Source organism: Podarcis gaigeae (genome assembly GCF_964106915.1).
Source record: "Podarcis gaigeae genome assembly, chromosome: 3".
Lineage (NCBI taxonomy): Eukaryota > Metazoa > Chordata > Lepidosauria > Squamata > Lacertidae > Podarcis > Podarcis gaigeae.
The window spans coordinates 48,718,064-48,741,208 of record NC_139680.1 but is presented as its reverse complement, the minus strand read 5'-3'; the positions used below and the strand labels follow the sequence as shown (position 1 = coordinate 48,741,208).

General features: G+C 41.6%; 1 protein-coding gene across 1 annotated transcript in view; it reads left to right on the top strand.

The window, feature by feature from the left end:
- LOC310840996 (uncharacterized protein) overlaps positions 1-23,145 on the top strand; it is a 278,515-nt gene that overhangs the window by 134,066 nt on the left and 121,304 nt on the right. The gene's annotated exons all lie outside the window — the stretch shown is intronic.

Genomic DNA, 23,145 nt, shown 5'->3' with positions numbered 1-23,145 from the left:
CTCTGGTACAAGAACAGTGTGGTAGATCCAGATTTCTCATTTAGTTATCTGTTAAACTTCCCCTAAGCATTCATTTTCGGGTTCTGTGCTCTTGCCTGGAACTGAATGAATTTGGTAGGTTCTGATGAACTTTGGCTCCTCCTGAATGCTTCTCCGGTATTGTGACCTAGGCTTGAAGTGCCCTGAAGGCACAATGGCATCATGGCTGACACACATGTGCTTAGGAAAAAGAAAGGAGCAGTGCAAACACAAACAGAGAGGAGACCCCAAAGAGCATTGTTGTGGTGTAGTGGATAATGTGTCAGACCAGAATATTGTCCTCCTAGGGTTGTTATGACGACAACAAAGGGAAGGGTAAATGATGTACATCACCTTGAGCTCCTTGTAGGAAAAGTGAGATAGAAATGTGATAATAAACAATAAAGACAGTGAATAATTTCATGTCTTGCTGTTCTCCTTCAATCCATTTAATTGATAACTAAAAAAAGTCCTCTACAAAATAGTATCAGCATCGCACTGCTGGGCAACTCCACACTCCGAGATTACAATACTTCTCCATAGAGCCACTCTATGTTCTGTCGGATCTTTCAGTAGCATTTAATATCGTATTCTTCTGTCCCTTCTATCTATAGAGTTAGAAGACACAGTATTACAGTGGTTCTGGTCCTTGTCTGATGGTCAGTTCTGGGATCTAAGGGATTCCTGACCATTTTTAGCCATATTGGGCCATTTCTATAAAAAGTATGCGGCTGCTAAAATTGGACACCATTTAGGGGTTTTAATGAGTCATTCTGGCCCTTTAAAACCATTTTGTCCAAACACCTGACTTTTTCAAAGTAATTAGATAATGATCGTATAAGAATACATACCAGAACAATATTAGCTGGATGAGAATGAAAACAAATTGCCAGATTTATCAGCTGTTTGTGACTAGTAAGTTGATAAAATAGGACTCACTACAACTCTGGACATCAATGATGTCCAATGTCTTTTTGAGCTTCTGTGATTATCAAAACTATTTGGTCACCAATTCTTTTCTGATCACATATGAAAAACTGCTCAACACCACAGCAACAAACCCCCAAGATCAGGGCTACAAGAACCTGGTCCCACTCTTTTGCATGCATATTACAAAAAGTGAAGTTATAATTATTGGTTATCACCTTACCGTACCTGCAATTTACAGTATTCATTTCCTGTGCATACACATAGTTCTGACTGCAAAACAGATTTTTTCTCCTCTAAATCTAAAGGCAGAGCAGAGGGCTCAAGGCTGCTGGTATAATCAATGCTAATGTTGCTCTTTAGCCAGCTTAAGATAACAGCTAGGCTGTTCCTATGGAGTCAGACATTCTGAAATAATAACATCTACACAGCACATTGTTTTTAGCCATGCTTATTAATTTCCAAATGATTTCAATCTTCCAAATAGGTGTCTAGGGTTTTGATATTTTCTCTCCACAGATGCTCTCTTTACAAGGTTGGCCCACAGCATTTTTAGAGGCATTTTAAGAAATGCCTCAAAATGCAAGACCTGAGCATTCAACCTGATTAGTTTGCCCAAAGACTGCAGGAAGGTCAAAAGACCGAGGCCATTTCTTGAGCACTGACCCTGATTTGGTTGGAGGGAGGTTAGATGATGTTGCATCAAAGCAATTGTTATATCACACTTTGCAGCTCATAATCCTTTCACTTCTCTGATCACCAAAAGTCTGGGTTTCTTTGGGGGTGGGGAGTGGGTTTGTTCTGCAAGGATGCCAAATTACCTGTAACTGGGCAACAATACTCTGCCAGAATATGACCAACACCCACCCAAAAATAGTTCTACTCTGGAACCACCCCAAAAAAGCATGGATCCAAATGGTGATGGTTGGCAAAAGGGAAGAAGAATAACAGCAGCTCTTGGTGTCTGATCAAACAGGGGTTTTTTTGGGGGGGGATGCACTGGATGGAATCTCCAGCTGTACATCCCTGACCCCCACTTCCATTGGCTCCTGGTTGTAGGCAAGCAGCCAATTTGTTAACTAAAAGAAGGATTGGGAGTCACTGATGGTGTGAATGTGATTTTGGATTAAAGGGTTGAGGGATTTTTGCCTTTTTCTCAGTGAGTGGCAGCAACCTTTGCTAGACGTTCTACAACTTTTGTCACAACTCTGTGTGGAAGTGGCATAAGAGGCCTGAGGGAAGATAGGATCATGGTATGCCCTCTGCTTGCATGAGGCTTGGCCTTGCCTAAACCATCCTCCAGTTGCCTAGTGGGATTCTGGTTGCTTGACCTGCACTGCATCAGACTCCAACGCTGGTCAGCTCCCAGGGGTGTACTGAATGCCTCTCAAACAGTGACCAAAATACTATTCCAATAGCAAGGTCTGATGGGAATGACAACCAGATCCTTGCCCTACTGCACTACCAAACCTACTTTTATGCAATATAACCAATAAGTCTGTGGTTTAATTTTACCCAACACCATTATCTAGTCGATATAATTCCACCACAAATCTGTGACTGCTGCACAGAGAAGTCTATATCACTCTCTGTGTGAAAATTCTCCCTTGAGCCATACAGCCAGCTAACTGGGTGTCCCAAGACCTACAATAGGAGCTTACAGAGGTGAGAGATTCACACACAGACACACACAATATTGAGCATAAAAGTTGAGGGGCAGGAGATGTTTTATTTGTCTCTTCAGGATTCTGTAACAATTCTCCAATAATTCCATTTTTAGGGCATGCTTGACAGCGGAGTGTAACTGGAAGCAGAAAAGGTTGCTTCAGTTGTGGCAGGTATATTTGGTGAGATTGCGGTTAACATGACAGGGTTCTATTACGTTAAGTAACACAATTCCAGAAGTAACCTATGCGGAACATATTGCTTCTGCTTGCACATGTCAGGCAATGGACTTTGATCGATGTTGTTGCAATACAAAACTACATAGTAAAACTTTTTAATTATGATGACAGTGTAAAAGGGAAGAGGGGTGCTTGCTGGCAGTGTTTTCAGGCCTTTATAATTAACAAATGGACAGCGCGGCTTAATTTTGCATGCTGCTCATGTTTTACAATTCTTTCTAGTTGCTGCCATCAGCATCTCTGTAAGCAATAAGGCATGACGGGGGCCTAGTTATCATCACCTCTAGGGTGTTAAGAAGCATTCTCTAGGGGTGTGATTATTTCATTATAACTGCACCACCTGGAGATACCATATTGCTGCTATAAAAACTTATTAATACGAGAAGGGGAAAAAACTTGTATAGTTTTGCTAAAAGATGAAGTTTAAGAGTTTGGAATGTTAAGCAGCAGTATATGAACACTTGGTTGTTGTTTTTTGTCTCATCATCCCTGAGATGTTTAATCGGATGATTCACACATGAGTCTTCAGGATACAAGTCTTTACTGAGATGGTAAAATGGTGTCTGGGGGTGCTTGACTTCAGGCTGCAGATAATGGAAAAATGATTAGAGCCTTGATTTCTCCCTGAAATGCCAGTTCTGTAGGGATAATTCTTTTCATGGGGAGGGATATTCCATGAAATAAGCCCTCAAACTGTGATCTGAAGTGATAAAGTCCAAACTAGGTCCAAGGGAGTTGCCACATAAGACACACAATGACTAGAGAGAAGTAATCCTCCCTGTGATAATTGAAGATGATCAGCATAATTGGCCATGGTGGTGTGCCAACTCTTCTTTGTTCACATATTCTGTAAGTTTTGTAGTGCTTTGAAACCCTACAGCAGCTAGAATATGCGGCTGCCGAGACCACATAACACCGGTCTTGAAAGACCTACATTGGCTCCCGGTACGTTTCCAAGGACAATTCAAAGTGTTGGTACTGACCTTTAAAGCCCTAAACGGCCTCAGCCCAGTGTACTTGAGGGAGCATCTCCACCCCCATCGTTCTGCCCGGAAACGGAGGTCCAGCACCGAGGGCCTTCTGGCGGTTCCCTCATTGCGAGAAGCAAAGCTACAGAGAACCAAGCAGAGGGCCTTCTCAGGTAGTGGCACCTGCCCTGTGGAACACCTTCCCACCAGATGTCAAAGAAATAAACAACTATCTGACTGTTAGAAGACATCTGAAGGCAGCCCTGTTTAGGGAAGTTTTTAATGTTTGATGTTTGATCGTGTTTTGAATATCCTGTTGAAAGCTGTCCAGAGTGGCTGGGGAGGCCTGGCCAGTAATAAATTACTACTACTACTACTACTACTACTATTACTACTATTACAGAACCTGCTTGGCCAGAGGTGACAGTGCAGCAAAACAACTACCCGGTAGGTCTGTTATATACCATGGGAACATGTGTGCTCTCCTGCATACTGATAGTGTGAGAAAGGAGGTTAATATGCACATTGGCCAAGGAGAGTAGCCTATAGATCATTCAGATGAACAGCCCCTGTTTTTAATTATCCTTCCAAACTAAAAGAGCCCACTTGCTGTGGTATGTAATGTATTCATAACATGCCCATCTTCGGAACAAAACATCCCAATATAGGAAGGTAGGTCTGTGTGCAGCTGATGCAGATATCTGTGAGATGAAGGCCCCATTGAATCTGATGGATTCTCAGTTCCTGCCATTGTAGCATGTAATATGCAACCAATAAGATAAGCTGTATCAGGACCCAGGTACGAAGGTTCTTCAAATACTTGCAATGCATTATTGGCTTTATGAATAACAACAATGTATAAATTATATCAATCTTCCTCTAGTGGCAAAAATGGTCTGAAACATAGGCCTTGCTTCAGATGTCCAGCTTCTTAACGTTACCTAAATTTGTTAATGTCTATTTAACATGCAAATCTTCACCATCAAGCAAGTAATACAAGTGCAATGAAATTCAAGATTAGAAAGGAGTGTCTATCATTAAAAAAATTAAAGGGCTCCATTCCAGTCCAGAACAGCATAGAGGAAGTATTTAATTTGAATGTATTAGAAAAGTGTGAAATTAAGCATAGGGAAACACAATAGTTCATTCACTTCTGCTCTCCTATTTTGGTGATAGTTTGGACATATGTGCTAATGTAGCAAAGTGCTATTTTATATTGTAATGACTCTTATGTTAATGGACTCTTTGCTCAATGGCCTTTGCAGAACTAGGTCTATAAGTGCTTTTTCTTTCTTTCAATCTTTTCTGCACCTTCCTCCACCCTCTCAGCACTCTGGGTGTCTTGTATTAGTTTCTCCTCCTTTATGCCTCTTTGTTTGCATTTAATTTTCCCCTCAGCAGGTGGGGAATAACACACTAGGAATATATTTGGTCTAAAAGCTTTAGATATACGCTATTAAGGTGGAGTGTTATTTTGTTGGTAGAAACTAAGTAACTGTAAAATGTGCCTATTTTCTATGGTGGTAGTTTTCAGACTGGCACTCTGAAAACTTGCCCTTCTGTAGTGAACTAATAAATCCAGACCTGTAGGTTACTGTTCCTTAAAACTAAAGTGTCATGTGGGAAGATAGCCCATCATCCTGATCCACAGTTCCCATGATGATCATCACCTATTGCAAGTTCCTATGATTGCTGATGGTTGTCAGAACCCATCCTTGATCTCAGCAATGGTGTGCCAAGACTGACAATAAAGAATCATTTCAGATATACTGTTTGTGAAAATCAAGGGCTGGCCCTACCATTAGGTAGAAAGAGACTGCTGATTTTGGGTGACATGGAAAGGGCAGCAAGCTGTTAGTTATTTGATTTTTTATTATTGTATCTTTTTCCCTGAAGAAAAAGGTACTCTTGTGTTTTTTTCCTTTGGGTACCAAAATATTTTGACTAGCCTTGGATGCTTGGGTTCTTGACTATGGAGAAGGGAATACTAATTGCTGGTCCACCTCAGGCAGCAAAATGTCTTGAACTGGCCCTACACACTCACCACCATGTGTAAGAAATTAGCTGTGCAACGGAGACATGTATTTATTCTTTGTATCCCCTTTAATCGTTGAAAGATCTTGAATACTGCATAAATGCAGGTATTAACACATCTAATAATCATTTCTTGTGCATGGCAGCCCTACCAATGGATTTGTTAGCAACATCTGTAACAAAAAGTGCCAGATGCACAATTGTGTGAACTAGTTCACAGTTTATTTTTAACATTTGGTAACCATTTTGTTCAAATGTGTGTGGGAAGTCTCATAAGAATAGATGGTTGCCAGGTGTCTGTGGCAATAAGTGCAACTAAGAACAGCTTAAAGGTATTAAAAATGTAGGATGAACTATCAAAATGAAGTTTTTATGCACATATAGCACAAGGTGGAATTCCTTCACAAAAATGCAATTTCTGGAGCATCTTTCGCTCAGACTGCATTCTCATTTATTCACAAGCACCCCTGTGCTTGGGACACACAGTCTTCCCTAAAAGTCTCTACCCATACCTGGATGGTTAACTGTCTTCTCGCAAACCACAGGACTTTTCAGAGTGTGAAACTTGCGCCCCACGCTGTCCCATTCTATCTTAATGCTCTTTTCAATGTCATCTTGTTCCCTTGCCTTAAACATGTCCTGTGAAATGTTACTTTATTCAGAAATTGGTCTTTTCAGCTTTTGTGTGTGGGATTACATGGTTCACGAGTTCTGCCTAGTGAGATTTTCCTTATGCACGCTATAGCTCATGGTGAGCTTCACAGGTTTTGAGCATCTATACCTTTTTGATTGATGTTGCTACGTTTCCTTAGCGGCTGATTTTTTTTATTAGTTTCAAAAGATAACAGTAAAGGCATCCATGCACTTGGATGAATGTATGAAGGGCAGCATACTGAAAGTTTAGAAAATGTCCTCACTCTGTGGCCAAACAACGCGACAGGCCATATTTCCTCCTGGTATTTAAATAAAAGCCAGGAAAGGTCTGGACATCATGTTGAGGCAAAAAGGTACATTAACTTTTATTTTACCCTCCAGTCTCTAGCTTCCTTGCATGGTACTCATGCTGCTCGCACAGTATTCTTATATAAGGTGAAAGATTCCAGCATGGATGGCTTGAAAAGAATATGGTTGTTGATGGTTACTGCCCACAAGGGCTATGTTCTATCTCCACTTTTACCAGTTGCTGGAAACGTAAGTGAGGACTTCCCACAGGCATCTAACTGGCCACCGTGAAAACTGATCTTTGCCCAATGCGGAGCTCAAACCCACCACCTTGAGATTAAGAGGAATCATGACAATGAGTAACAACACAAATAAACATGTTAAGAAACATTTTTTATTAGTGCTGAATGTTGAAATACCCTATAAAGCTCAGGGTAGACTATCTGAGACCTTCAGTTTTATGCCAAGGATGCTTCTGCTCTGCTGACATTCAGCAAGTAACTCATTCTATTTTGTGGGCCTGCAGATGATATGTAATCTCTCAATGAACTTCTTTATTCACTTAAAAATAAAAAAAATATTAAGCCTGTTCCTGAGCACTTTTAGTAGAGCAGCAATGTGGCAGAACTTACTGCTGCCACCCTGGTGAGACCTCCAGTGCCAGTTTTCCCATTTTGTCAGTGGAAAGGGAGGTCCTTATAGGGAGCATAGGATTTCTCCCTTAATGGATTTACCTGTTGGATTATGTGTAGGACTGTATGTGTAAAGATTGCAGTTTCCATTGTCCTTTCATAAAACTTTATGAAATATATTGATATCTAGGATCCTAATAGTTTTATTTACTATCTCCCTACTCATTACGGTTTATTCACGTTCCAAATCCTGCCACCCATAAGCTGTTTTGAAAATCCATTTTATGAATAAACTTTTTCGGCACAGCTCAAGCTGTTTACAATCCTTATCCTTCACACGGAACATATATTGAACTGTGATACCTTGAGCTTTGAGATAAAACTTCCTTCAGAAGATACTTTACAACATATACTCATGGGAGATTTATACAGAGATGTTTATGTAAGACAAGAAAGAGGAAAGGAGATTAATGACCCTTCTGCCCTGAATGCCTTCTCTTTCCTATCTACACGCTGCTCCCATTTCTGCTTTCCCTGATTAGAAGTGATGTTCCAGGATGTCAAGACTTTCGCTAGGATGGAAGGCCACCAAATGGCAGCATCTCCTTGCATCAAGAAAGCTAAAAAGTAATACAGAGGAACAGAGGAAGCTGCCTTAAAACTGAGTCAGGCCATTGGTCCATCTAGCCCAGCATTTTCTACACAGACTGGCAGCAGCTGTCTAGGGCTTCAGACAAGAGGAGTCTTTCCCCATTTCTACCTGGAGATGCCAGGAACTGAACCTGAGACCTTTTGCATGCAAGTAATCTGGTTTACCATGGCTCTGTTTTATACCTATAAACACAGGGGTGATATCCAAAAGTATTGGTTCCATTAGAGAAAATACTTTTGGTTCCCACTCCTTCCACCTTGCAGTGCTCCCCGTAAATCTGTGTTGGGTGCTTCCTCAACCCTCTGGAGCAGATTTAGGGAGGGAATGGTGGGTAAACGGGGAGAGCATTTTAGTGGACACCTCCTAGATATTGTACACTTACAGATGCAGCCATAGGACCAAGGCAGGTGGAAATATTTGCCCCTTGATGGTTCCAGCAGTCTTTCCCTGCAGCAAATGTAATTGTGTGGGCTCCAATATTCATATTTTGCAGACATAAAATATTCATAAAAAGCTTTGGGAATGACTATTTCAAAATACTTGTTACAAGATGCCCCACTGCCTCAGACCTGCAGCTGACCCCTAGCCACCCATAAATTGCATTGCTTTACATTTCTACATACTGATTACTATGATGAACTTTTAGCAGCCTTTTATTTCTAGCTCCCAGGCTGGGTAACTATGTGCATGGAGACATGCATGGAAATGTGGCCATCAACGTCTGTCCACTGTTGCATCTGCAACCTTGCTTTAGGTCCCTTTCTTCAGTTATATTCAGCTGTATTCCATCTTAATACTCTCCATCATGAAACTTCTCAGTGAAGGTGCATCAATCGCTGGATGGATTAATCATCACAACAACAACAACAACACCTTCTTATTTATACCCCGCCCATCTGACTGGGTTTCCCCAGCCACTCTGGGCGGCTCCTCAAGTGCTTCTCAAGCTATCTGATGTGGTGGACTGGTGATTCCTATGTGCTAGGAATGTGTTAGTGTGTGCCAGGGATCTACTATGTGCTACTATGTGCCAGGGATCAATACCATATTTGATCCCTGAAGAAACCCACCCAACCTGGGCTATGGTGGAGTTGCTGCCAACCAGCACCCGAGGACTTGTGGGTTGCTATCAATCTGTGGACCACCACTTTGAGTAATGATGATGATAACAATAGTAGTAGTAGTGGTGGTGGTAGTAAGCTAAAGATAAAGGTAAAGAACCCCCTGGACAGTTAAATCCAGTCAAAGGTGACTATGGGGTTGTGGCACTCATCTCACTTTTAGGCCAAGGGAGCCAGCGTTTGTCCACAGACAGCTTTCTGGGTCATGTGGCCAGCATGACTAAACCGCTTCTGGCACAACAGAACACCGTGATGGAAACCAGAGTGCACTGAAACACCATTTACCTTCCCACCACAGTGGTACCTGTTTATCTACTTGCACTGGTTTGCTTTCAAACTGCTAGATTGGCAGGAGCTGGGACAGAGTAATGGGAGCTCACCCTGTCACGGTGATTCGAACCACCAACCTTCTGATCAGCAAGCCCAGGAGGCTCAGTGGTTTAGACCTCAGCGCCACCCGCATCCCTAGTAGTAGTAGTAGTAGTAGTAGTAGTAGTTATTGACGTTGTTGGACTGTGGCATTGCTCTGGACTTTATGTCCTCCAAACCGGGCACCTCCTCCAATACTCTTGCACACTGGTCAATCAGTTGCCTATATTCCATTCACCACTTCCTGTATGTCAGAAAGATGAATGCTTCTAGAATTTCATCCCACAATGCCATGGTGCTTCTCCCCCCTGGCACGTGTTGCTGGTGGCTATGCTGCCACAGTGACATCATATTTAGGTGTGACTGCCCATAGGCAAGCTAGGATGCAAGTAGGGTGGGTATGCATTGCATCCCTACAATTGAACAAGCAACCCTCAAATTTGCATCAATTACTAGTTAGCCTAGGTAACATTTCAAAGAGGCTGGCATACAATAGACCAGAAACCACCAACCTGGAACCTTCCATATGTTGTTGGACAGCAACACCCTTCATCCCTAGCCACTGGCAATGCTGGCAGGAGGGATTTGGAGTCCAACAGCATCAAGAGGGCATCACATTGGCTGGCCCTGCAGTAGGCAAATGAGCCAGTCAATGATTGTTCTTTTATTCACATTTAGATTCCTTTCTCCATAGCAGGAAAATATGTGCTCGATACTACCTATGCACATTTCGATTGCAAAATGCTGCTGCAACACTTTATGTGCAAATAAACTAAATTGGCTGTTTCGAAAGCGGGAGATTCCCTCTGGTGTCCTCAACCCCATGGAATTGTTTCATTGTGTATACACGTATCTATTCTTTCATGGTAAGAAGAGACCTTAACTGTGATTATTAAGTTCTTCTGGGAATTGTATCGTAATTGAAATGCTGAAGAGGAAGTGGGAGCAAAGGGACCAGATTGAGCAGGAGTGGGGGTGGGGGTGGGGGGCGACGTTTCAGACTCAAATTGTATTTGCTTGCTAGAATCCTGCATTTAGATAAATGTTGCCAACATGATTCTCAAGGATCCTCAAGAAGGTATCAGATGATAGAAATGGTTCTAATCATTAAAGCAAAATTCCAAAACGGCCGAGTAGGAAAGTGGTCCTCTGTGAATCAAAGGCAGGTAAAGCTAATAAATCCATGCCTGACAGCTCGATGCACTGGAATGTACAAATTATATGCTTTTATCCGTGGAGATTTTTCAGAGAGAGATTAAGGTTTTAATACAAATGCCTTCTTCTGACAATTATCAGTTGGAAGGAACTGCATTATACGTTGGAGCAAAGGCGCTGTAAGCTAAGGTCACCAATTTTTTCTCCCTTCTGCACTAGAGTCACTTTCAAGAGAAAACTGCAAGCCTTATTCGAAACAAGGAAAACAGAGGCAAACCAAAGTGACCGTGTGAGGAAACAAATAAAATAAATGCCTGTGTTTTTTTTTATTAAAAAAACACAGATCTGCATCAAATGGCACATCGAAGGGAAAACAGCTAACAGAATGAAATAAAAATGACACATCCTATTAACATTTGTTTAGGTGTTTTTGAAATACAATTACATTTTCTTTCCCAGGCAATTGTTAAAGTGTGAGGGTTGCTAAGTTTCAAAATGAAATCATCATACAGAAAACACAATCTCTCTCCACCCCCCTCCCCGCTCCTTCCCCCTCCCAGCATGTTGTCTCTTGGCTGCCATGATTAAAGTACTTCCAGCACTTTGATGTTTTCTAAATTCTAATTCCTCTGTTGTGATTCTTATGGTGCCTCTTGAAGGTTTCTTTGCCGGGCTGTTTTGTGTATTTCCTTTGCCTAATAGTTTTATCAGGACATGCTTCTATTATGACTGGGGTGGCTTAAAAGAAATACATTCTTGAAATACAAAGGAGAAGGAAGGAAGACAAAGTAAAGCTAGAGTGTCCTCGCTGCTTTGTCATTTGAAGGCACAATAGGTGGGCTTTAAGGAAATAAATAAAAATAAAAGAGGCTAAGACAATGCATGTCAAAGATTCATCAGCTTAGCTTATCTGTTAGCTGCATTCGGGCGTAACCTGCACTGTGCGAACAATATGGATATTGGTTTGTGTGTTTTTGTTTTTCTTCCTCTCCTTCAAATACAGGAGATCAAGAGTTTATAGCTTAATTTTCATATCTCAAGCTTTTTAAAAAAATGATCAGCCCAGCTACATTGGGAAAAGCCTGTTCAAAATCTCTATTTCATGTCAAGAGGATCTTAGTCATGAATCAGGTTTCCCCTCTTCTAGGCCCTATATGCAGATAATAAATAATACAACCCCTGCTTTAAAGAGCTTATGATCTTAGCATACGATGGGAGAAAACGGGAGCAGAGAACAGGCAATTGTGGGAGAGGAATGAAGGGCCGGGTATCAGCAAGACTAATCTGTGCTGTAAATAAGCTGCCGTTTCAGCACACCAACTGCTGAGCTATTGTCAGAGGTTTTATACAATCCAAAGGAGCAGCTTCCTTTGCTCTTCCTCTACCAAAAGTTCAGTTTCTGAAGAAGCAAATGTACACAGAAAGCATTTCTTACAAAACCCTACAAATCCACTTCTGTGATGACAGGACAAATCAGTGTGTGTGTGTGTGTGTGTGTGAGAGAGAGAGAGAGAGAGAGGCAGAGAGTGAGTGAGTGAGTGAGTGAGAGAGAGAGAGAGAGAGAGAGTCCAGTCCAGGGGGTTGCTTGGGGCAATGGATACCATCTGTTCTGTGAAAAGGAAGAAGAGAGTGAGGAAGACAAGACAAGCAAGGACAACATCAGGGCCTGGTCTACTTGGAACTGTCTCCTTCCCAACCCCACAGAGTCAACTTACAGCAATTGTCTTCTGAGAAGGAACTTCTAATACTGGTTTCTGTTCCATTGGGACTGGTTGTTTTGTTTTGTGAGCATGAGGTTCTTGGTGTATCCATTGTGTTTTTTAAATGATATTAGATGTTAGATGCCTATCAGAGCTGTATTTGGGCCTGCAAATTGTTTTGGGAAGTGTGAATTAGGTAGGTTCACCTTTCAGTGTGAACCAAACTAAATTCATTCCCCAGCCCTAATTCACACATACAGTGATGTGGCCAATGTTTGGAAAAAATAACTATGTGGTAGTTGCTGTTTATGTGAGTGGTGTTCCACATAGTGTATTTTTCTAGAAGTATAGAACTAGAAAGAGAAAGAGAAAATCTGAAATATGTGTTTCTGCAGGCAGATAAAACTCACACCATTTCTTCATTGGCATGCTGATTTCTTCAGCTCTGTAAGAACAGAAGATGAGGTTACAAACATGTTTCTGGATTGCACCATTTTAGACTGCAAGTGGGAGATTACACTGCTGAATGTTTATGCAGGAAAAAAGATTTTCTATATACATACCAAACTAGGGAGATGATACATGCAGGGAGCGAATTGTTCACTTGGAGCTATCCATGGTCCTTCAGCTTCCAACCAGCCTTGCTGCTCGGTGGGATCTAATGTCAGACCTGAACACATCAGTGAGAAAGGAACTGACATTTTGCACTTTGTAGAATGGCTTGTCCCTTTTACTCAGCTTAGAAGTTACTTGCTAAGGCTGCATGTATGGGGATATGTTCATTAACCAGGCAACTTTGTTAATAGGTCAAAGAACCTTTTCTGCAGGAGAAATACAGAACCTGCAACCAGCCAAGCACCTATTGTACTCCCACCCATCAAAACAAAGGACATTTAATTCATTTAATGGGATGTTCATGGTTGCTTTTCACATTCCCAGCTAAAATTACTGGAGAATGCTGAGTGTCCATGGTGATCAATTTCTTAGGCCCACCCAATGGTGTGTAAAAAAACATGTATTGCTGTTGTGAAATGCTCACCAGCTCCACACAGGTTCCTATATTTAAAGGGACATAATGTAAACTTCCATCTTATTTTCTTGGTACCATTTGGATTCTAGTATTTATGTCAGCTTAAGATAGCTCCTCTACTGCAATCTAAAAAAACCAGCCACCCCAGAATACACAGCTCACACAGCTGAAATATAGCTTTTCTTAAGAACAACCACACATGGTATGAAATACAGAATGAGGTTCTGAATCCCTACTGTGCTCAACTTAAAGACTGCCCCCAGTTGTAGGATTTGAGCCTAAGAATGTTCAAACTGACACCTGACCAATCAGATGTTTCCGCACCATCCCCATTACAGCTGCCCATTCAGCATTTTGCTTGCTGAGCTATTGTCACAGAGCAATATTTCCTCAGCTATAATAAGTACATACAGTCATACCTCAGGTTACAGATGCTTCAGGTTGTGTGTTTTTGGGGGTGCACACCACACCGAACTCGGAAGTACTGGAACTAGTTACTTCCAGGTTTCGGTGCACTAAATCGCACTTTGCGCATGCGCAGAAGTGCCAAATCGTGACCCGCGCGTGCGGAGCCGTAGCACTGTGGGTTGTGAACACTGCGGGTTGCGAATGTGCTGCCCACACGGATCACGTCTGCAACCCAAGGGTCCACTGTATTCTTGTCTAGGCACAACAAGATGTTAGTGATAAATGGCAACTGTTTTTTCTGTGATCAGGTATAAGTCATAAGATATTAGTTTTTAAAAGAGATACATTATATTCATATAAAACAAACACTTCATTTTTTCCTCTCCTGTAGCAACTAAGATCAGTCCCCACCTCATTAATGAACTTATCTGGAAAACATAAGCCTCAAGCTATAGTACAAACAGTGCCATCCAGCAGATAGTATAGCTTCAATATTTGTACTGAATCATTTATTTCTGGAAGTTGATGACTCATTTTATTGGTTAAATGGCGTTTGCATTCCCCTGTCACTGGGTTCTTGTTCCTAAGATTAGATAGGGTCCTATAGTCATACATTTTGTTTCTTTTCCTCATGAACAAATAGCCAGTTTTAAAATATTTACAGGTGGGACTATTTATTTTTCTAAGTATTTTGGCAGGTACTGCTTCTTGATTTCAAAGGTATATGTTGTCTGAGTCTGCAAGCACACATACGTGCTGGACATTTAAGCTGCAATTCTCTGTGTCCACTGAACATGGTGGGACAGTACTGATGAAGCACACAGAGGGATTTCCTCCATCCCTGAAACCATGGCTATTCTGTCTTCTCTGCAAAAGTTGTTTTGTTGTTTGATGAGTGCCCAAAGGTTAGTGGCAGGAAATAATAATATTATAGGAGCTGGGTAACCAACCTTTGGTAAGTGGGTTGCTTCCTTATTGTCATAAAGAGATGATCAGTGGATTTGCCACTAAAGGTTAGGAGATCCCACCCCCACCTAATGGGCAATATAGCTTCAAGTTGGGGTACACTGCTCTTCAGGGGTGTCTGTGCAAGGAACAAAACAGCAGTTGGCAGTTTTAAAGTTGACACAGATGGAGGCAGAGAGAGGCTGCAGACATACCATGCATTTAAAACACATTCAAAGCATGTTGCACACAGCCTAAGAATCCTAGGATTTGCTGTTTTCCCCTCACAGAGCTACAATTCCCAGTGCCCTTAACAAAGTATACTCTTCACACTTTGTGTGTGTGTGTGTGTGTGTGTGTGTGTGTGAGAGAGAGAGAGAGAGAGAGCGCTTTAAATGTATGGCGTTCATGCAGCCAAAGATGTGAGTTGCAAACAACTGGGGGTGGGGAAGGGAGGTATTCTTGCTGTAGATTTGTTGAGCAACTGATTCAGAATTAGTGGCTGTGCTCCCTGCTGCGGGAGTACCTGTTTGTCTCTATTAATGGTTTTTTTTTTTAGTTTATGTGCAAAGAAAAAAAGCCCCTACACCTTAAGCCCCCAGAAATTTCTCATCCCAGGAATCTAAATCTTGTAGCGCTGTTCCTGGGACTTCTCACAGCTCTGAGAAGGTGGGGAAGCACAAGCTAACAGCAGCCATGGAGAAGAGAAAGGGCTTGGATTTAGTCTGCATCAATTAAAGGGAAGCCAGAGATGCAAATGCCACATCAGCACCAATCTTTTCACTTCAGAAGTTTAAGATCAGAAGAAATTACCTTCAATAGCACCTTGTTTTTTATGTGTCTACCCTTCATAGCCTTGGTGAGTAACATGGCCTACCCCATAATTTACACTGACATCTAATTTCAGCAGATCTGCAAGCAATCTAACTGAAGATGGAGATACGGAGGAGTGAAGAGTCCGACTTTATCATTGCAGACATAGAGATTCATTATTTTTGCTGATTCAGAAAGTAAACGGTAGAGAAGATTTTTTTTTTAAAAAAGCACCATACCAAACCATGCATGCTGCCTGATTATGTATATATTATTAGTAGATTTTTTGTGTGTGCAAGTGTTTTTTTTAAAAAAACTAAATTAAAAACCGCAGCATCTCAAGAGCTGCAACCAGTAGAGCTGCCATAGTAAAGAGAAAATATATGTGGGACGAATTAGGGCAAGGAGGGGATGGATAATTCATTGATAATTGTATTCTTTGAAAGGTGGAAGAAACTTGGTAAATTTCTATTGTGTGTTGAGTCACAGCATTAGACTAAGATTATTTTAGGCTATGCTTTTATCATTTCCTAACTGGTGGGAAGGGGCAAACTTGCCAGTTTGACGTTTCTGTATAAAACAGTAAAAAATAAATAAAAATGCAACCTTCTAGTGAGATGATTAATGACTCGCACCGGCTCCCTCCTCTGCAAATCCCCAAACTTGAATACAGAAAACTCATAAGATCTTTACACTATTATCCACCATCCTATTCAGGGCAGATTAATACCAGCACATCATCTTTGTGTATAAAGATGCTCTCTGGGTAGAGGTATTTGCATATCATATCACAGTATGGAAGGCTGTACAAAGGCAGGGCTGGTTCTAAGAGTGTTTGGAAACCTCAAAGTAGCACTGCAACAAATAACAGGAAAATGTGCTGTTGCAAGAATGAATGAGATAGGCTTTTGTGAGGCATTTGGCACACAATGCATGTGCCCTGGTCCAAAGCACACACCGTGCTCCAGCTTGTACAGCCTACCTGTTCATTTCAATAGAGGATGTAGTTCTGCAAAAGAATGAAAATGCAGAATGGCAACTACACTCTTGATTGATACATGCATGTTATATAGGTGCATGAGTGCAAATACAAACACATAAAATGTTATCCAATGCTAGCCATGCTCAGAGTAGAACCTATTGAAATCAATGGGACTTATGTGAAATAATTCTGGGGGAAGACATTTGCTGCTTGAAATATATAGGTTGTAAAGAAGAGCTTCCCAGGCCATTTTCCACCCCAAAGATTCATGGATAACTTGAGTATAGCCAGGCACAATTTCTTAAGGTTCTCCAAAAATTCTGGCTCCGACCAAGCTTGACCTATTCACCAATTTACTTCTTCTCCTTCTCCTGCTTTCTCCCCATTAAGGTGCACTAAGATCATACATATGAGTGCAATAATACATATTATCATCTAAAGGGGGTGGGTGTGTCACAAGACCATTAAATCCAGAGTCTAAAATTGCCTGATGGCACCACTGTCTGACCCTCCACATTGAGTCCAGATTCCACACAAGAGATGTGTATAGTGAAGCCACAACCATACATTTAAAGCACCATGAAACCATGTTTAACAGTCATGGCTTCCCCCAAAGGATTTTGGGACCTGAAGTTTGTTGTCAAAAGACCCCTATTCCGCTCCCAGAGCTACACTTTCCAGAGTTCCCTGTTAAATAAGTTAGTTGTTACACCAAACAACTCCCAGTTGTTACAGCTCCCAGAATTCCTTTGGGGAAGCCATGGCTGTTGGAAGTGGTATCATAATGCTTAAATTGCTGGTGTGAATGTGGCTTCACTTTACACATCTTCTGTGTGGAATCTGGACTCAATGAGGAGGGTCAGACAGTGGTGCCATCAGGTAATTTTAGACTCTGGGTTTCTAAGCATACCCTGGTTTATCTGTTTCTCAACTCAGTATAGCAACCTTTGCCATGATGTCTTGTACTACAATTCCCATCAATCCTGACAATGCTGGCTGGGGCTGATAGGTGTTGTAGTCCAAAATATCTGGAGGGCCCTGGGTTGTCGAAGGCTGCACTGTAGCACACCAAAGCAGCAGAAATATACTTAATACTTTTGTGTTTGTGTGTCCCGCCTCCTCCGTTTCAAATGTTTCAAAATCAAAAGTCTTTCAGGCTGCAAATGAAAAAGAATTAAGTGACCATCCTTTCTAGTTTATATTTAACTCTGAGAAAGCACTGCATGGAGCAAGTCTCAACACTTGAACCTTGTTTTTGAAGTTAATCATACAGCAATAACCATGGCCCTGGAAGAATTCTCAAGTGCACCAGCCTGGTATAAATCACAGCAGCAGTTAGATTTCAAGATCAAATTAGGGCTTTTAATGTGTTTTTCGAGAATATCCCACGCTTCGTGCCTACCGTCAGCAAGCAAGTTCTCTGCAAACAGCAAAAGAAAAAGAAAAAAAACATTTCACAAATGACAATGCATACTAGGCTGATAAAAGCATAAAAAGCAGCTTTTATTTTCAGCCGCCTAAGAAAACTATTGTCCTTATTTTCCTAAAGTTTTTTTTTCTAAAGAAGAAATGTACAGCAGAAAGTTTCCAATTTCATAGCTTCATCTTACATTTGGGAAAGAGGGTGCATTTTGGTGTACAGCAAACTAGTGAAGCCTTAATTACTTGGGATCCATTTGCCCGCTTACCCAGGACGTAGAGGTGACAAAGAAGCACCAGGGATTCAGTTCCTTCAGAGAAAAAGTTTATTGTGATCTGCGCAGAGGCCACCAGCGGAATTATTTCCAAAGGCTGGCAGGCCTAATACACGTAAGCAAGCAGTTTTTATACCCTAGCAGCACCTCCCGACCACAGTAACTCATCATATCATATTACCCAATCTGCCTTCTTGCCTCATTGGGTGTTGCCAAAGCATTTTTGGCAGTGCATTCCTTTCGCTTATCAGCCAACCCTGCATATCTTGTTTGCTCCAGATGCATTTCTCCTCCTGCTCTCCGGGCGTTGCCTTCCAACTGTCAATGCACCCCCCTGCCCACTCCCTTCACTAGGATCATTGCTCCTTAGCTAGACTCTGTTATTGGGTGTTGTGCACAAAGGAATCCATGCAGGGTGTGGAATTCTGAGGTCACACATCCTAACTGAGGGTGAAGGAAGGGATACAGTCATGACTGGGGAAGCTTCTCCATGCCCATTAACATCACAGAAGCTCATATTCAACATCACTGAAAGTGGATTACTTATTACACAACAACCCTTGTTGCCAAGTCAGTCACTGCTGTTGCAAAGGGGGCACTGTGTTTATTTTGCTTATTTTACTCTAATTGAATTGTCACCGTTGGTACTTGCTTCATTTCACCCCCCCCCACTGCTTTGGATCCCCTCTGTTTACAACTATATGCATGTACAGTGGTACCTCGGGTTAAGTACTTAATTCATTCCGGAGGTCCGTTCTTAACCTGAAACTGTTCTTAACCTGAAGCACCACTTTAGCTAATGGGGCCTCCTGCTGCCGCTGCGCTGCCAGAGTTCGATTTCTGTTCTCATCCTGAAGCAAAGTTCTTAACCCGAGGTACTATTTCTGGGTTAGTGGAGTCTGTAACCTGAAGCGTATGTAACCTGAAGCGTATGTAACTTGAGGTACCACTGTATATACACATGCAACTGAAGACTACATTTCATGCATCTGATAAAGGGGCCTATATATAGTCCATGAAGGATTATACCATAATCACATTTCTGTTGTGAAACTGACCTTAATCTGTACCTCTTGGACTTGTGTGCTGATCAGAATGCAACAATCCCTTTGGATTTTGCATTTCTCCAAACTGAGTTTTCAGTGATAAATAAATAAATAAACACAAAAATGTATTAAAATGTATATTTATGAAATGCATATGCTGTTCTAAAAATACAAATTAGCATTGTTTTTTGAGCATGTGAATATGTATCTAAACATTACTTATTGGTGGAGTTTATTAAAATAAAAAGATGTAGAAATGAAATGCATCAGACTTATATATGGAATGTGAAACTGACACTGACGGGAAATGGACTGAACTGTCCATCCCTACTTAATATTGTACTGAAGTCAATGCCATTTGTAAAGGCAGGTAATGAGTAACCTGAGAAAATGAATTCTGTCTAAAAGACAAGAGGAAGGAGCTGCCTTAAGGTTCAGATAAAAAAAAAATAGACAGGTGTCATCACTTATCCTTATTCAAACTCTCTGTCTTTTGCAGTTCTGTATATTGTGCTAGACTCCAGATTCCAGACTGCTTCCTTCTCATTTCTTACCCAGGGGGAGAAAAAAAAAGCAATTACTTTTTTTTTTTAAAAAAAAAAAAGACAGACAGAAAGAAGAAGCCATTTAAAGGACAACCAATTTCACTGCAAGCTTTTAGGAGCCCAGCAGTTTAGCATGACTCTGGCTGAAATGACTTTCTGTACATTTCTGTGTGGGCTGCGACATGCCTCCTAGTGTTTTCTCAAATTTTGTGGCAGAAACCGTATTACTTACAGCCTACGGAGTTCAAAACCCTATTATAGTTGCTGCCGTCACATGGCATGTTTCGCTGTTTCCCAAGCTTTAAAGCAGCTGAGTATCTCCCACTTATTGGATACAGAGATTTGATGTATGTGGATATAAAAAGAACAAAATACCACTACCAAATGCAGGACAGTCTCCAAAATGGGAGAGTCTCCCTTGATACTGTCATAGATGGGCACAAAGACTATAGCAGTCAGGATGGAGCTACAGAAGCCCAAATCTGTTAAAAGCCTGAATAAAAATTTGCGAAAACAGCAGGCTCTTGCACTCTAAAGAGGGTGCTCTGAGATCCAAGCAGATCTTGGATATATAGCCACAATTCATTGTGGGATGAGGATAGCTTCCCTCAGAAGGAAGAACTCTTAACATGCGGGGATTTAGGGAAAATATGTTTATCTTTACCGGATAAAAAGAAATATATTAGGAAGCAGCAGGCAATGCAGGCAGTACTGGATTTATGTATAGGCTAAGTAGGCTGAAGCCTAGGGCCTCTAAATCTAGGGGGCCTCGCCAGCCCGCCTGCTCCCCAGCAGTCTCCCCTCTCCCAAAATTGCAAACCCAAGACTTCATGCAAGGGCAGGGCAACTTGGGCCTCTAAGTCTAGGGGGCCTCACCAGCCTGCCCTCTTCCCAGTGCCGCATTCCCCCCTCTCCCAAAATTGCAAACCCAAGACTTCATGCAAGGGCAGGGCAACTCAGGCCCAGCAACTATGATACTCAGGGCTAGCCAGTAGGGCCCAATTTGAAGCAGTGGGGCGCAACTTGATTTTTTTTGTGTAGGGCCCCAGTTCACAGCCAAAGTCTACAAAATTTTATAGATATAAATAAAATCCATCTAGATTGCCCTGGTGAGGGGCCCCCTTAGGAGTGGCACGCGAGGCCCAATCTGGCCAAATTGCTCTAATTGTCTTAAGGTCAGCCCTGATGAGACTGTGCAGGGGTTGGACTGACAAGCCCTGTACCTTCTAGGTCCCTGGTATCAGTATTCAGAGTTCAGGCTCAAGGACTTGTTATGGAAATAAAGGGGGGGCACTTACTGGAAATCAGTTTTGTCACCTCTCCCCCCAAACCCTGACACAATGAGCCTAGTCATCTTTTATTCACAGTCACATAAGCACTACACTACAGCATGGCCATAAACCTGTACGTTCAACCGCTGAAATACATACCCAATATGTAGCAATGGAGATTTATGTTACTGCTTTATGAATGAATATGGTGTTTTATGAATGGACTCTGTATTTTGTGAATTACCTAAGAGCTACCAATAGGGAGCTCTAGAATCTGACAGCTAACCAATTGGGTACTACCAAACAGCGACCCCTATTACTGAAAGCAGGTAACCAGCAGGGAATACTTTAGCTCAGCCTTGGCACTGTTGACTGAACATCCCCTGCTGTGCAGATAATGGAGAAAGCTCATAAATTGTATCCCTTCTGGCATCCTGGCCAACTCTATTATGCTGGCATAAACCCTGGTGCACCAGAAGCCCAGAATAGCAGCAAATAAAATCCGCTCATATTTCAGCAACTGATAAGACTTGTCAACCAGTTCTTCTAAAGTCTTCCTAAATTAAAAACCTCCAAAATACAGGCCAAAAGAGAGCAGGTCTGGGAAGAGCGAGGCCTACAATGGGCACCACCAGTGCAAAGGCCCTGCTCCGTGTAGTTCCTGCCTTGTCATTTGATAGGGTGCCCACTTGCCCTCCTTCTTGACATGGAATGCTCTCTACTGGAATATCCAGGTCCAGTACAAAGACCATAAAAAGGGAGAGCAGGGACCTTGAAGATCCCAACAGCTGTTAAGCAAGCAAGCAAGCAAGCAAGCAAGCAAGCAAGCAAGCAAGCACACAGGCCACCTTTGTCACAGTCAGGACACCTATGTCCTGGCCAGGCCTGTGCCCAATCTTGTTTTTGTACAATCTTGTTTGTTCTCAGTAACAAAAATTATATTATTAACATATACAAGCAGAATGTTTTCCTTCATTTGCAAGGAATCGTACAAAACAAAGTGGCACTATTAAAAGAGTTCCAGGGTGGCAACAGAAAGTAAATTAAAAATGCTTTTGCAGTTCATCAAAACTATCCAGCAATATCAAGTTATAGGAAAACTGGTGTTATTAACAGTAATCCTTCTAGTTGGTTAATTGGTTCGGCAACTTCCATGCACTTGACATGTGATGCTAATTATTTCCCCAAAGAGTTAAATGATAACTAATCAGAGGCAGTTACAGTTGCAAATGGCAACAAAATATCTGTGAAAGGAAGAGGAGCAGGTTTGCTCAAGCGTGTTACAGATAGAAATACTGTTTGTAATGATGTGAGAGCAGTAGTTTACTTGCTCGAATTAACAAATAAGAAAGTTTTGAGAATTTAAATTCTAGATTAAAATTGATTACTTAATTGAGAAGAGGATTGTAACAAAAACACTGGGACCTCATTTGAATAGTAGAGTGCCTGGTATTTGGTGGGCAATCTCATCCTTTATTTCCACACTGTGGCTGCAGAGCAAATCACCTGTCAGGAGAGTTATGAGATTCAGGTGAGGGTCAGATGCCTTGTCAATCCCAGCAGGTATATAAGAAGGAGACTGCCCCGGCCAGGCCTTCGCTTATGAGCATTTTTTAGTACAACTATATCGTAAATGGTTTTGAATCAATGTGTATGTTTGCACCACCTTGAGGGTGTATCTAATTATTCTAGGTGGAAAAGAAAGCCTTATATAATGTAACATTATTTTAACAACCGCCCAAACATGGCCTTTGATATCCTTGTATAGGTTATGCCCAGGGCTGGTACCACTATCTAGTTCCAAAACATTGCACTTGTTCAATAGTAGTGACCAGCCTAATGCACTGCTTTTGATTTATTCCCTTTGACATTTAAAAATGTTTAAATTACAAAAAGTGGAACCCTTTTTTTACTATAGCAATATTCTCCCTGTACCTTTCCCCCTCTTTTAAGGAAGCACATATTCCTTTCAAGGAAAGCAGAATCTGA